This window comes from Sturnira hondurensis, unplaced genomic scaffold (assembly GCF_014824575.4).
Source record: "Sturnira hondurensis isolate 20B ecotype Veracruz unplaced genomic scaffold, ASM1482457v3 Scaffold0016663, whole genome shotgun sequence".
Classification (NCBI taxonomy): domain Eukaryota; kingdom Metazoa; phylum Chordata; class Mammalia; order Chiroptera; family Phyllostomidae; genus Sturnira; species Sturnira hondurensis.
The window spans coordinates 12,486,812-12,500,383 of record NW_028089294.1 but is presented as its reverse complement, the minus strand read 5'-3'; positions in this window follow the sequence as shown (position 1 = coordinate 12,500,383).

The following is a 13,572-nucleotide window of genomic DNA, read 5'->3' as shown; positions in this document are numbered from 1 at the left end:
CTGTCCCCCGTGAACCTAGGCTACAGTCCTTGGCCCACCTTGCCCACGGGGAGTCTACCTCCTGCAGGAAAGACTTCTTTCTCAGGAGATTTTTCACTCATTCATGTAGCGCACTCATCGTGCTCCCCCCTTGCCAACCTCTAGCCTCAAAATTCCAGAACCTGGGAGACACATCTCTTCCTCCTCCCCGCCTCCTTCCTCTCTTCTCCTTCTTCTTCTTATTTTCTTCCCTCCCCCTCTCCATTTTGTCTCTCCATCTGCTTCCCCTCTCTCCCCTCCATCATTCCTTTGCCAACTTTCATAGCAGCCACCTGTGCCAGGCTCAGAAGACACAGCAACAGACCCAGTGGACACAGAAAGCCTTGGTTGCTCAAAGTCTAGCAACAGACAACACATGAAACCAATCACCACAAGTCCAGCTGGATAATTCCACTAGTGATCAGTGCTGTGGAGCAGACTTACAGGTCTTTGAGGACCTCACACAGGGCAACCTCATCTCCGTGGAGGAGGCCCTGCTGAGGAATGGCAGATGAGGGGGAGCCCCCCAAGAAGAGACAGTGGAGGAGGTGGTCCAGGCAGGGGTGAGAGTGGTGAGACACATCATCCCCAGGGGACAGCTTGGTGAACTTTCACAAAGTGAACCCAAGTGATTCCCAGCACCCCAGTTTGTGGACATGGCACTGCTGGTCCCTGAAGCCCCTTTGACAACTCCTCCCCAGCACACTTCTCCAGGACACACCCAACATGAACTATCCCTTGCCCTGCTCATTTTGGTGAGCTCCACCCTCTCTTTCTTCATGAGAAAACAAACCCAGTGTTGACTCAGGAGATTAAATCAAAGTCCCTGTAAAAAAAAAAAAGGCAAAGGGGACTCCTGTGTCAGAGCAAACATGTATACAGAGTGTTTGCCACACAGGTAAACAGGCCATAGAACAGGTTTCATGTACTTTAACATTATTCTGTGGGTGGAGCAGCAAAGTCCACAAAGTGGGGTGATTTTTGTTAGTTCCCCCAAATACGAGGTGACTGGAGGCTCACCCAGAGCGAGTTTGCTGTGCTGTGAGCCTCGTCCTGGACGGATTATGAACTGTCCGAGCCACGTTCTTAGACTCTGAACAATAGGTGACAAATTTAACATTACCTTCAAGGGAAACATGATCACTCAAGTTTTCAACTCAAAATGCCCTGGTCCTTCTACCTATGATGGATTTTTGGACAAGCTACTTAATTCTCAGCCTGTTTCCTCAAGGCTACAATGTTGATGATAGAATCTAACTCATCGGGCATTGTGGGAATTAAAAAGCAAAGGCAGGTACTGGTTAATACTAAGTCTGGTACTTAGTAACTATTCAATAAATGGTGACTAGGATTTAGTCATCCGGACATATACCTGGTTGGTGGAAGTTTAGGAGAACCAGGTGAAGAGACGGGCTGAGACTTCTAAGATGGAAACCAGAGTCTCTTATGGAAAGGACAAAGGTGATAATCCAGCTGGGGAATTTGAACCTGACACACCAACAGAGAGGAAGTATGGTAGGGAATAGGAAGCCATTTTCACTTGTTTCTTAAATGTCCATTTCAGTATGTGACAGGGCCACAAACTGCAAGTATCGCCTGAAGAAACCAGCAGAGCCTGGTATCATCCATCGCTGGTGTGGCCATGTGTTGCTGAACTGAGAAGTACAGAAGCCTTTGGCCACAGAGACATGAGTTCCTTTATTATTGTGGAAACCTTGGTCATGGGCGGGCTGAATGGCCATGAACTCCTTTGCCACTTTTTGATGTGGTGCCCGTGGTGGAGGGGGACTGGAGAAACCCAAGTGCTGCGTGTGCTGAAGGAGCAGGAGGCCAGCACTGAGATGTGTGTCTGTGTCAGGGCAGGTCATTGGGTGCTTGCCCCACCCCCTCAGTGTCCCAGCATCCCTCAGGGTGAACTCCTTCAGGGGACACCCAGGTCCATGGAAGCACACTCACAGGGTGCCCACTGTCGTTGCAGCCTGAGGAGGTTGTGTGGACCGGCGCCCTATCCCGTCCTGGGACTGTGAAAGGATCAGGGGATAAGATATGGGGGAGGTTAAGAATAGTATAGGAAATGTAGATGCCCAAGAACTTATCTGGATGACACATGGACATAAACTACTCGGGGAAATGCTGGTGGGAGGAGGGTGGAGGGGAATAAAGGGGAAAAATGGGTCCAGCTGTAATAGTATAGTCAATAAAATATGCTTTTAAAAAAGATAAGGGACTCTGGTTGCTACTTCCTTCTTTGACAGCATCCCTGATAAAGAAGTTCTGAGGAACTTCTTTAAGGGATAAAGTTCTTCTTTATCCCTGATAAAGAAGTTCTGAGGAATTTGAGGTGAGAAGGCTTAGGTCAGCTAGTGCATGTGGTGGGCTGGGGAGAGACGGTGTCAGCTATACTCTCTACTTTCATTTTTTAGCTAGCCCAGAGCCTTGTGGAAAACCCTTCCTTCTTCCTGAAAGGTGATGTGTGGGTAGGGAGTGGTACAGATATGAAATATTCAAAGTTGGCACACAATGGCTGGAAGACAGAGGAAGGGCATTTGGTAAACTGGTGGGGGGGAATGTTCACTTTCCCAGAAAAGTCAATGACTGACCTTGGAGGAGGGGCAGACCTTGGGGAGGGAAGGAAGAGGCAGCATGCTCAGGACAAAAGACTGGCAAGCAGGTTCTTGCAGGGCCTGGGAAGCTGCAGGATGTTGGGGGAATGCCCACCAAAATTCACATGGGGGTGCAGTGGGAACAATCAGTTCTGAGTCAGTCACCTGAAGAGGCTCTCAGTCCTGACAGGTGGACTTCCAGGGACCCTCTAAGGACAGGATCGTGGACAGTCTGTGAATTTGGGGGATTCTCCATCTTCTCGCTGGCATCACGAACAAGCAAACCAATCAGAAAGGATGCCTGTGCTCTTTGGGGTGGGGGAGCAGAGAGAAATGGATGTCCTGAGGAGACTGTCTTCATTGAAGCCAGTTTTGGGGTGTCAAGAGGGACAGAGCAGAGAAATGAACCTCTGAAAAAAGAGAAGTCAGGGGACTTTGAGAAGAAGAAAGGGAGACCCTGGGACCTGGACCAGCAGAGGATCCTATGGGACTCCTCACGGGGCTGCTATTGGCCCATGGACACATTGCCAAAGATAATCCAAATAATTTCATTGATACAGATACTGGCATCATCACAAAGAAATTAAATGAGGAAGTTAAAACTGACAAGAACTACTGTGCACAGAATACGCTGAGATGCCTCACAGAGATTAGACTTCAGTTAAGCTCAGATACGCCTGTTATCATTAAAAATGCAAGATGGGTGAGCAAAGGAAATAGTGTGCTTGCTGGGTAAGAAAATGCTACAGGGGAGGTGCTCATGAAACTATTAATATCTGTGTTTATCCATCTTAGAGCCACACTTACATCCTGAGAGGACAATTGCTAGACAACGGACCAAAGGTGAGGATGAGCACAGTGTCCTCAATTGACGACTCTTCCTCTGAACAATCAAGCTTTCTTCATTTCTAGTATGTGCATCATCTTAACCTTTTATTATGCAAAACTGTCAGCGCAATTGCACAGTGCAAAATATTTGGGACAATTTACAAATGATGCTTACCATAGCTGTTAAAAGGGGGGGAAAAAGACAAACTAGAGAGGCTTTGCTGGAAGGATCCCCATGTTCTGCTCAGGTCCTCATTGGCAAACTGATCTGGCCATCCAGGCTCCACCCGGCTGCCCCTGTACCCTGGTCCTCCACCCTAGGGGCTAGGCCACTAAAACACCTCAGAGGGACCTGAAGGGAGTCAGGAGCACAGCTATGAATGCTGGACTTCTGGATTCAGAAGTTCATTCCAACTCTGACCTCACTGCACTTCAAGACACTTCGGCAGAGGTTTCCCCTCCAGGGGTTTTTCGCCCTCGGGGATCTGTCATCGACAGCTGTAACCAGGAATTTCCCTCCTCCAGCATGACCTCCCCATGCTCCTTCTCTACATAATAAACACAAGGTTTTGCCTTGGCTAGTGTGGCTCAGTGGATTGAGTGCCAGCCTGCGAACCAAAGGGTCACCAGTTCGATTCCCAGTCAGGGCACATGCCTTGGTTTTGGGTCAGGTCTCCAGTAGGGAACACGCAAGAGGCAACCACACATTGATGTTCCTCTCCCTCTCTTTCTCTCCCCCTTCCCCTCTCTAAATATAAATAAATAACACTTAAAAATAAACACAATGTTTTATTTTCTAAGCTAGAAATCAAGACAAAGACTTAGAGAGAAATAACCCCTCCTTCTCAAGAGATTCACTATCAAACGTGAAAGTGCATCACAAGGCGACCTTACTATGCCAACAGCACAAATCATTTTATGCATGGATGACCCCGAACACCAGGAATCATCACAGAAGAAGATAATGTAAGATTTAGCACGGACCACCAGCCTATTAACCAGGGCTGGGTCTCAGGAGACTAATGTGCAGCTGATAAGGTACAACACTATTTAATAGGCTGGTGATCCATCCTAAATGTTTGATTATCTTCTTCTGTGAAGATTCCTGGTGTTTGGGGTCATCCACACATACAATGCCTTAAATGGAGAGTCTATCAAAGAGAAGTTTGTTTTGGAAAAACACTGATTTGAAAGAGTAGGTATACTTAGAAGTGTGCACTCGGCACATTTATAAATCTATCCTGAAATTTGTTTCTGTTTTTTATCACCTCTCTGTCTGCATGCATATTTAAATGCTAACTGGATCAGAAAGTATTGCGGTGAATTGTATCAGATGGGATCTGTCAGGGAAAGCTTCTAGGAGGAGGCGAAGTATGTGGGCAGTGATTTCAGGAGAAAGACATGGTTCAGCAGGAAAAAACCAGAATGCCTTTCTGGAAAAGAGGGGATGCCCATGGCAGGTGGGTAGTTTTCTAAATCATTCAAAGTATAATTATACAATTACTTAAATATAAAATATTTAGTACTAAGAACACTAGAATTCATTTTCTCAGTAATACTAATGTATTTTTTAAAATAAGGTTTATGTTAATTTATAATAGCATTATATATTATTGATATTTATTATGAGGATATATTATTGATATTTATTATGATGATGTTATAAATATAAACATAATTTTATATTATAATACCTAGAGAATAAGTCCTCCCTAATTATGCTTTCTTTATACAAACATTCTGTCTACTTATTTACTATGTTTATTTATTTATTTTTTTGCCTAAAACATTCTGGCCTGTATTTTTTTATATTTTTAAAGATTTTATTTATTTATTTTTAGACAGAGGGGAAGGCAAGGAGAAAGAGAGGGAGAGAAATATTGATGTGTGAGAGAAACATCAATTGGTTGCCTCTAGCACAACCCTAAACGAGGATGGGGTGCCTAGCCCACAACCCAGGCATGTGCTCTGACTGGGAATTGAACTGGTGACCCTGTGGTTTGCAGGATGATGCCCAACCACTGGACTACACTGGTCAGGGTCTGGCCTTCCTTTTAAATGAGACAGGTAGGTCCAGAATGGTGACTGTCAGCCCAGGGCAGTGATGTGGTAGACACGGCTTCTGCAGCTCCTGGGAGCCAATTGTGCACATCTCTTCCCACATTCACATTCAGTGACATCACAGCGTAGCTTCAAATCAGCCCTGAAAGGAGTATTTACACCATGGCCATTGGCAAACAGTACAATCAGCATTTCTTCCCTCCCTTCTCAGAAGCCACTTACCATAAGGCCATTGGCCCAGGGCTTAACCAACTGAAATGTGAAGCTACAACCTGAGTTCAGGTCTTCTGACCAAATACCTGTGAGTTACATAACTGCGGCAGTCTCCAGAGGACCCAACGGGCTAGGATTCCAACTTATGAAAAAATAAGCATATGGCATCTATATTGCCATGTGTATAAAGTCATCAGGCACTGACCCCAAATACTCAGTATAGACTGTCAGGGGTAAAAGCTGAGTCTTACAAAGCAACTTAGAAAACACACTGAAAGTCTTAAAAATGCTCATGTGAATTGGCCAATAGTTTAACTTCTAGCCCTCTATGCTGAGAAAATCATCCCAATAATAAAAAAAAAATTGTGCACATAGTTCATATTCAACTTTGATATGTGTTATGGTGTTTTATTGAAACAAATTAGGAAAAGTAAAAATATTCAGCCATCCAGGACTGGTAGGTAAATATGATACATGTCCCCTGGTAACAGATGCAGCCATTACAATTAATTTTATTGAGACTGCAGTATGACAAATGTGCGTACAGTTTAGTCATAATTATGGAAAAAAGAAACAATGAGAGATGCAGAACAAAACCTGTATGTTTTTCTGTAGGCACTGGGCTGATAAGGTATATTTTCCCCTATTTTAAAAATATTTTTATTACATGTTCCTTCAAGATAAAAACAACTATTTTATTTGTTTTCAAATTAAAGAACTCAGGGGGATATAGGTGCTTGGCAGGAGCTTTGACTTTTCAAAAAAATCTGATTTAAAATACTTTTAGGTATCTGATGAATTTTATATACTTTTAAGTATCACCTCTTCTATGAATGAAATATAATTTTATACAATAATCAATTTTAATAGACAGTTTCATTGATTTAATTTAGCTGTGTTCTATGAATAACTTCACATTGAAGTTATTCACATTAATTCACTGGAAAATGTATGTAGCCATTCAAACATACATACACACATACACACCCAACGACACTGGGAAAAAAATAATGTGGCGTAAAAAAAGATTAAAATTTTATTGATGGTGTTATCGAAATTACCCTGCCTGAAAAAACGTAAGTAAATAAAATTGGGCCAAGCCCATAAATATAAAGTTACAAAGAGGAAGGAGATGAGACAAAAATATTTTACAATGTAAATACTAGTTATTGCTGAATGATGGAATTATGAATAGTAACTTATTTTCTTGTTCAGACTTACATATTTTCTAAATTATCCATAACTACATATGTTATCTAAAAGTTATTGAAAAATTATTTTAAAAATATTATTCTCTGTTTGGAAAATGGTATGGTTCCTCATCATTCAAATAACCATGTACTCAAGTAATTCCACTTCAAAAGAGTTGAAAGCCGTGACCCAAACAGATATGGCATGCCCATGTGCACAACCGTATTATTCGCAATAGTCAAGTCATGGAAGCAATCCATGTGTCTATCAATGGATGAAAGGATAAAGACAATGTATATACAACACAATATATTCAGCCTTAAAAAGGACGGAGACTCTGATACTCATGTTGCCACATGAGTGAACCTTGAGGACACTATGCTAAGTGAAATAAACTAGTCACAAAAGGACAAATACTGTGTGATTCCACTTGTTTGAGGTACCTGGAATAGTCAAATTCAGAGAGACAGCCAGTGGAGTGGAGGTTACCAGGGACTGGGGAGAAGGCAATGGGGAGTCAAAGTTACGGCTACAGAGTTTAGTTTTGCGGGATGGACAGAGTTCTGCGGATGGATGATGGAGATGGTGGCGTAACCAAATGAACGTACTCAGTGTCACTGAGCTGTACACTTAAAAATTATCGAAGGGGTAACTTTTAGGTTAGATATCCTTTCCACGACTAAAAAAACCAATTTCTATCTGATTTGAATTGAAACCCAGACAATACTGAGGCCCAGACAACATGATGAGGTTAATGAATGATAAAGCTGGAAGGCAGTGGACCAAACACTGCAGGGTCTCAGCAGCCCTGAAGAGCTACTAAGCAGGGGAAGCCCTGGGGAGAAACCCTCAGCAGTCACGCTCCGGGTGAACTGAGCAGGTGTGTTAGGAGAGGGGAAGGAAGTCAAAAGTCATCAAAAGCCTCCTATATCCTGGGTGCTCTACATACACCTCCGTGTTTATGGCTAAGGAGAGAAAGGCTAAGGGAAGGGACTCGGAAGTGCCAGGGTCCCAAGGCTGGCGGGAGGCAGACACTGTCGAGCTCAGATTTCTCTGACCCCATATCTGTGCTCTTTTCTTTAGGCCACATTACGTCCGGGTATTAGAAATGAAATAAAGAAGGAAGAAGGGTGGGAGAGGAGAAGACAAGGGAATGGGAAGAAAGTAGAAAAAGAGAAGGAAAGGGAATGCCAGGGGACAGGAAGGTGAGATTCAAGGCTGCAAACAGGAACAGACTTTCAAATAAGGTCCCCCGAGTCTGCATCAAACTTTTTGACGATTGTGGTTTGTCAGCATGGTAACTGATTCGTAATTATTTTATGGGAGTTTAGCAACTCTAAATGTAAGGCTCAGAGCTGTTGCAGAGCTGTTAATCCTGAATGTTTATTACCCACCATTCAATAAGTAGCTTAATAAATCTAAAGTCCAAGTTATGGGGATGGTTATGGCATGCCATTCAAATTCTAAGCAATTACAATAAAACCATGTCTATTGAGAGTAATGTATTTTTTATTTGATATTGGAGGATGCAGGAATTCAACAACCCTTTGAGCTATTCTTTGTTTTCTGTCTGAACCAGAGGGGGCCAGGGCAGGGCAGAGGTCAGAGGCTGTCCCTGGGTTGCTGTCTGCCAAGGCAATGGAGTGAGATGAGGGACACAGGCTTATCACTTCCCACGGTATTCAGGGATGTAGGTTCCTGGTGACGGTGACATTTCAAAGTGTTTGGTTCCCTATTCAGGGCTCATCTCTGGTATGGTAGAATATGCCATAGCCTACATTGGGAGGGCTTTGGTCATCATCTAGAAGGTAAGTGATTTGGGAAGAGTCAAGAGAGATGACCTCTTCTTACAGGTCCCATCAAAATCAAGGACTTCAGCTCTCGGCTCTCTGCTCCATTCCAGGAGCCTAATGCAGCCACACAGAGGGTAGCATAGAACAGAGACAAAACAGAACACTTCGTGGTATTATTTACCCCTTGACCCATGGGTCTCCTCTCATTCCCTGACGTGCTGCCTTCCATTGTCTCCTACTCAGGAAGCAACTGGTTGGAGGTGTTGCAAAGAGGGGCAGAGAGACAGTCAAGTGGGAAAGATATTGGCCTCAATGACTGTAGATCTGGTCCTGGCCTTGGCTCTTATCTTTACTGTGTGGCTTTGGACAAGTCACTTCAACTGAGAGGCCTCCGTTTCCCCTTCCAGTTCTGACATTCTGTGGGTTTATGCTTCAATAAAGAGAATAGCAAGTGAACTAGAGAGACAGGCAGGAAAGGTGCTGAGCAGAGGAGGAACCCTGTCCAAACCAGAAATAAGACTCATTTACATCATCACAAGGCAGAAGCCTGAATCCACCATCTTCCAGCTAAATATTTATCGAGCACCTACCTATTCAGTGTGAAGTTCAATGTTTGAAATCGTATGCAGCTGAGATGCATTCCCCTCCCTGCTAGTTCAAATCTAGTGAATTAGGAGACAGATATGTAAATAATTATATGACAAAGAGGTAAATGCTAAACTGGTATTTTAAACAAAATGTTTTAGGGGAAGAGAGAAGGAAAGTCATGCGTTTTGGTTTGGGGAAGGATGTGTTTAGGTCAGACTCAATATAGAAATTGATTGAGCTTAGCCTTAGAGGTGGATGAACAGACATTCACCATTGAGAAAACTGGGAAAGAGCACCCCAGGTGAAGGGAAGGGCAAAGGTAAAAAGGCATGGAAATGAATTCATTCACCTGCAACATGCCAGGAATGGTTTGGGGGCACTCAGGATACAATAGTAAATCAGACAGAATCTCTGACTTCATGGAGGTAACAGACAAGTGAGTAGGGACCACTACTGAACAGTCAAACATATCAATGAATAAGATAGTATTATGACATGGCCATCCCTGTGTGCAGGGCAGGGTGCATGATGAGGAAAAGCTGGATATCAACTTGAAAAGACACCAAATTAAGATTGCGGAGGGTCATAGATATAGTGCTTAGGAATTTGTATTTGTCCTTTAGGTGGTGGGAAGCTGACAAATATTTTTTTAGTGGAAAATATATTCCCAGATTTATGTTTTAGAACTAAAACCAAGTAAAGAATACATTAGCGAGAAAGAGACTGGATGCTGAGGAAGCAAATACACTGTTGTTACTATAATCTAAGAAAAAGATGATGAGAATAAATGTAGGGCCACATCTGCGCAAATGAAGACATGGGGAGAGATTTGAAAGGCATTACAGAGGCACAAACAAGATCTGGTGACATGAGCAGTGAATGAAAAAGAGGCAAAGATAAGGCTGTTTACACACCGAGTGACTGGAAATATATACCATTCTCAAAGATAAGGAAGACAGAAGAAAGAGGAGGTTAAAGGAAAACCATGCAGTTGAATTTGAGGTGACTACAGGTCAGCACTTGGACCTCATAAATCCAAGCTGAAGCTAGTGATTGGAGAATCTTCACTCTAGATTTATAAATTGAAGCCACGAGAATGCGTGAGGCCACTCAGAGAAAGAGAAAAGAAGACTAAGTCACACTTATGAAACTCATCCAGAAGGGGTAAGTGAAGGAATTTAGAATAAACAGTCAAGAGAATGATGTCCTAGAAAAGAGTAAAAGAAATAAGTAAATAGCTATTTCCGGAGGACTTCCACCAAAATGGAGGCATAGGTGGAAAGACTGTGCCTTCTCCCACAACCAAGTTTGGATACAACAAAAGTTTTGGAGAACTAAGACACACCCAGAGACCAGAAAACCGAATTATACGGAAGTCTGACAGCTACGAACCGTTCAACGGGGACAGTAAGAGAGGCGGAGCCAGCAGTGGAGCAGGGTCAGGAAGGACAGACCTAGGAGCACAGGCAGCCCAGACCTAGTCGGGGTGCGGGGCAGGCTGACCAAGGTCGCACATTCGCGCGCAGTGAGACGGACCACGCAGGCCCCAGGGGGCGAACCCAGTGATGGAGGGCTGACAGTGGTGGCACACTCGAGTGCAGTGGAGTGGGGCGCGTGGCCCTGGTGACGGTGGTGGCTTCAGTGCTGGTGAGGGTCGTGGAGGTGGGCGCCGGAGGGAAGCCATTGTCCCTCTTTGACTCCGCCCCCACATACAACGTCACAACCCAGCGACTGAATTGCCCTGCTCTGGTGAAAACCTAGGGCTCCGTTCCTGCTACTTAACAGGCATGAACAGCCCAAAAGATGGTGCAAGAACTCAAAGTCCCAGAGCCAATAACTCTAAGCGACCAACAGATTGCCAGCCTCTCAGAAGCCCAATTTAAAACACCATTTATCAGGATGCTCACAGAATTGGTAGAGTACAGTCACAAATTAGAGGAACATATGAAGGCTAAACTAATTGAAATGAAGGGAGATGCACAGGAAACCAATAGTGATGGAAAGGAAACTGGGACTCAAATCAATGGAATGGACCAGAAGGAAGAACAAAACATCCCACCAGAAAGGAATGAAGAAATGAGAATTCAAAAAAATGAGGAGAGGCTTAGGAACCTCCAGGACATCTTTAAACGTTCCAACATCCGGATTATAGGGGTACCAGAAGGGGGAAAGAAACAGCCACGAGTGGAAAACGTATTTGAACAAATAATAAAGGAGAACTTCCCCAGTCTGGCAAAGGAAATAGACTTCCAGGAAATCCAGGAAGCTCAGAGAGTGCCAAAGAAGTTGGACCCAAGAAGGAACACACCAAGGCACATCATAATTACATTAGCCAAGACTAAAATGAAGGAGAGAATCCTAGAAGCAGCAAGGGATAAGGGGACAGTCACCTACAAAGGAGTACCCATCAGACTGTCAGCGGATTTCTCAAAAGAGACCTTACAGGCAAGAAGGGGCTGGAAAGAAGTATTCCAAGTCATGAAATCCAAAGACCTACAGCCAAGATTGCTTTATCCAGCAAAACTTTCATTTAGAATGGAAGGACAGATAAAGTGCTTCTCAGACAAGGTCAAGTTCAAGGAGTTCATCATCACCAAGCCCTTATTATATGAAATGCTAAAGGGACTTATATAAGAAAGAGATGATGAAAAATATCAACAGTGAAAGGACAGCAAACACACAGTTATTAACAACCACACCTAAAACAAAAGCAAACCAAGAGGACAGCTAGATCAGGAGTGGAACCATAGAAATGAAGAACACATGGAGGGTTAGAAACAGGGGGGTGGGAGGAGGAGAAGGGGGGAGAAGGCACAGAAAATAGCATAGATGGTAGGTAGAAAATAGATAGGGGGGAGGGCGAGAATAGTGGGGGAAACATAGAATCTAAAGAAGTTGAGACACGTGGTTATAAACTAAGGGGGGAGAAGGGTGGGGGAGGGAGTGTGTGGGTGGAGGGGAATGAAGGGGGGAATAGAACAACTGTAATGGTATAATCAATAAACTATATTTTAAAAAAAGAAATAAGTAAATAGATGAAAGGGCTTTACAGGATAAATGCTGCTGGAAGGCCAACCAAATCCAGAAAAAAAGGGGAAATATACCATGCAAACAGTAACCAGAAGAGAGACGGAATGGCTGTACTAATCCAAGAAAATAGACTTTAAAACAAAATTGTTAGTAGAGACAAGAAGATGGAGCAAGTGAAAACACATATGAAACTACCAACAGAGCTGTCACACACATGAAGCAAAATGCATGGCAAGTTAAAGGAAAAACCAGACAATTTAACAATAGTCTGTGTCCTCAATATTCTACTTACTAATGGGTAGAACAACTAGACAGAAGATCAGTAAGGAAATAGAAGACTTCTATATATAGAACAACAATATAAACCATGTAGACCTACCAGACATCTCTAGAACATTCTGCCCAACAATAACAGAATAGATGCACCTGGGTTATGCTCCAGGACAGACCATAGTGAGTTCAGAAGACAGGCATCAATACATTTTAGAAGATTCAAATCCTACAAAGTCTATTTTCCACCAACACTGGGATAAAACTAGAAATCAATAACAGAAGGAAATTTGAGAAATTCACAAATTTATGGAAATTAACCAACATACTCCTAAATAACAATAAGTCAAATAAGTCAATAAGTCATGTAAGTCAATAGTTATATAAGTCAATAAGTCAAAGAAGAAATCATAAAGAAAACTAGAAAATATTTTGAGAAGAGTAAAAATGAAGACAAATTTTTAAAAACTTATAGGATACAGCAAAAGCAGTGCTTAAAGGAAAGTTTATAAAATGTTAATATTTTTTTAAAAAGAAATATTGAAAAAAGATCGAAAAACAAAAACCTAACCTTTCTACCTTAATTAAGAAACTAGAAAAATAGGAGTAAACCAAACTTTAAACAAACAGAGGAAGAAAATAATAAAGGACAGAATGGAAATAAGCAAAATATAGATTAAAAATAGGGATAATCTATAAAATTAAAAGTTAGTTCTTTAAAAAGAATCAATAAAATTAATTAATCTCTAACTATATTGATAAAAATAAGAATACTTAAATTACTAAAATTAGGAGACATTACTGTTGATTTTATAAGAAACGGCATTATAAGGGGATACTATAAATAATTATAGGCCAACAAACTAAATGAACTAGATAAAATAGACATGTTCCTAGCAAGGTATACACTGACTCAGGAAGAAATAGAAAATCTGAACCGACCTAAAACAAGTGAACAGGTTGAATAAGTAATCAAA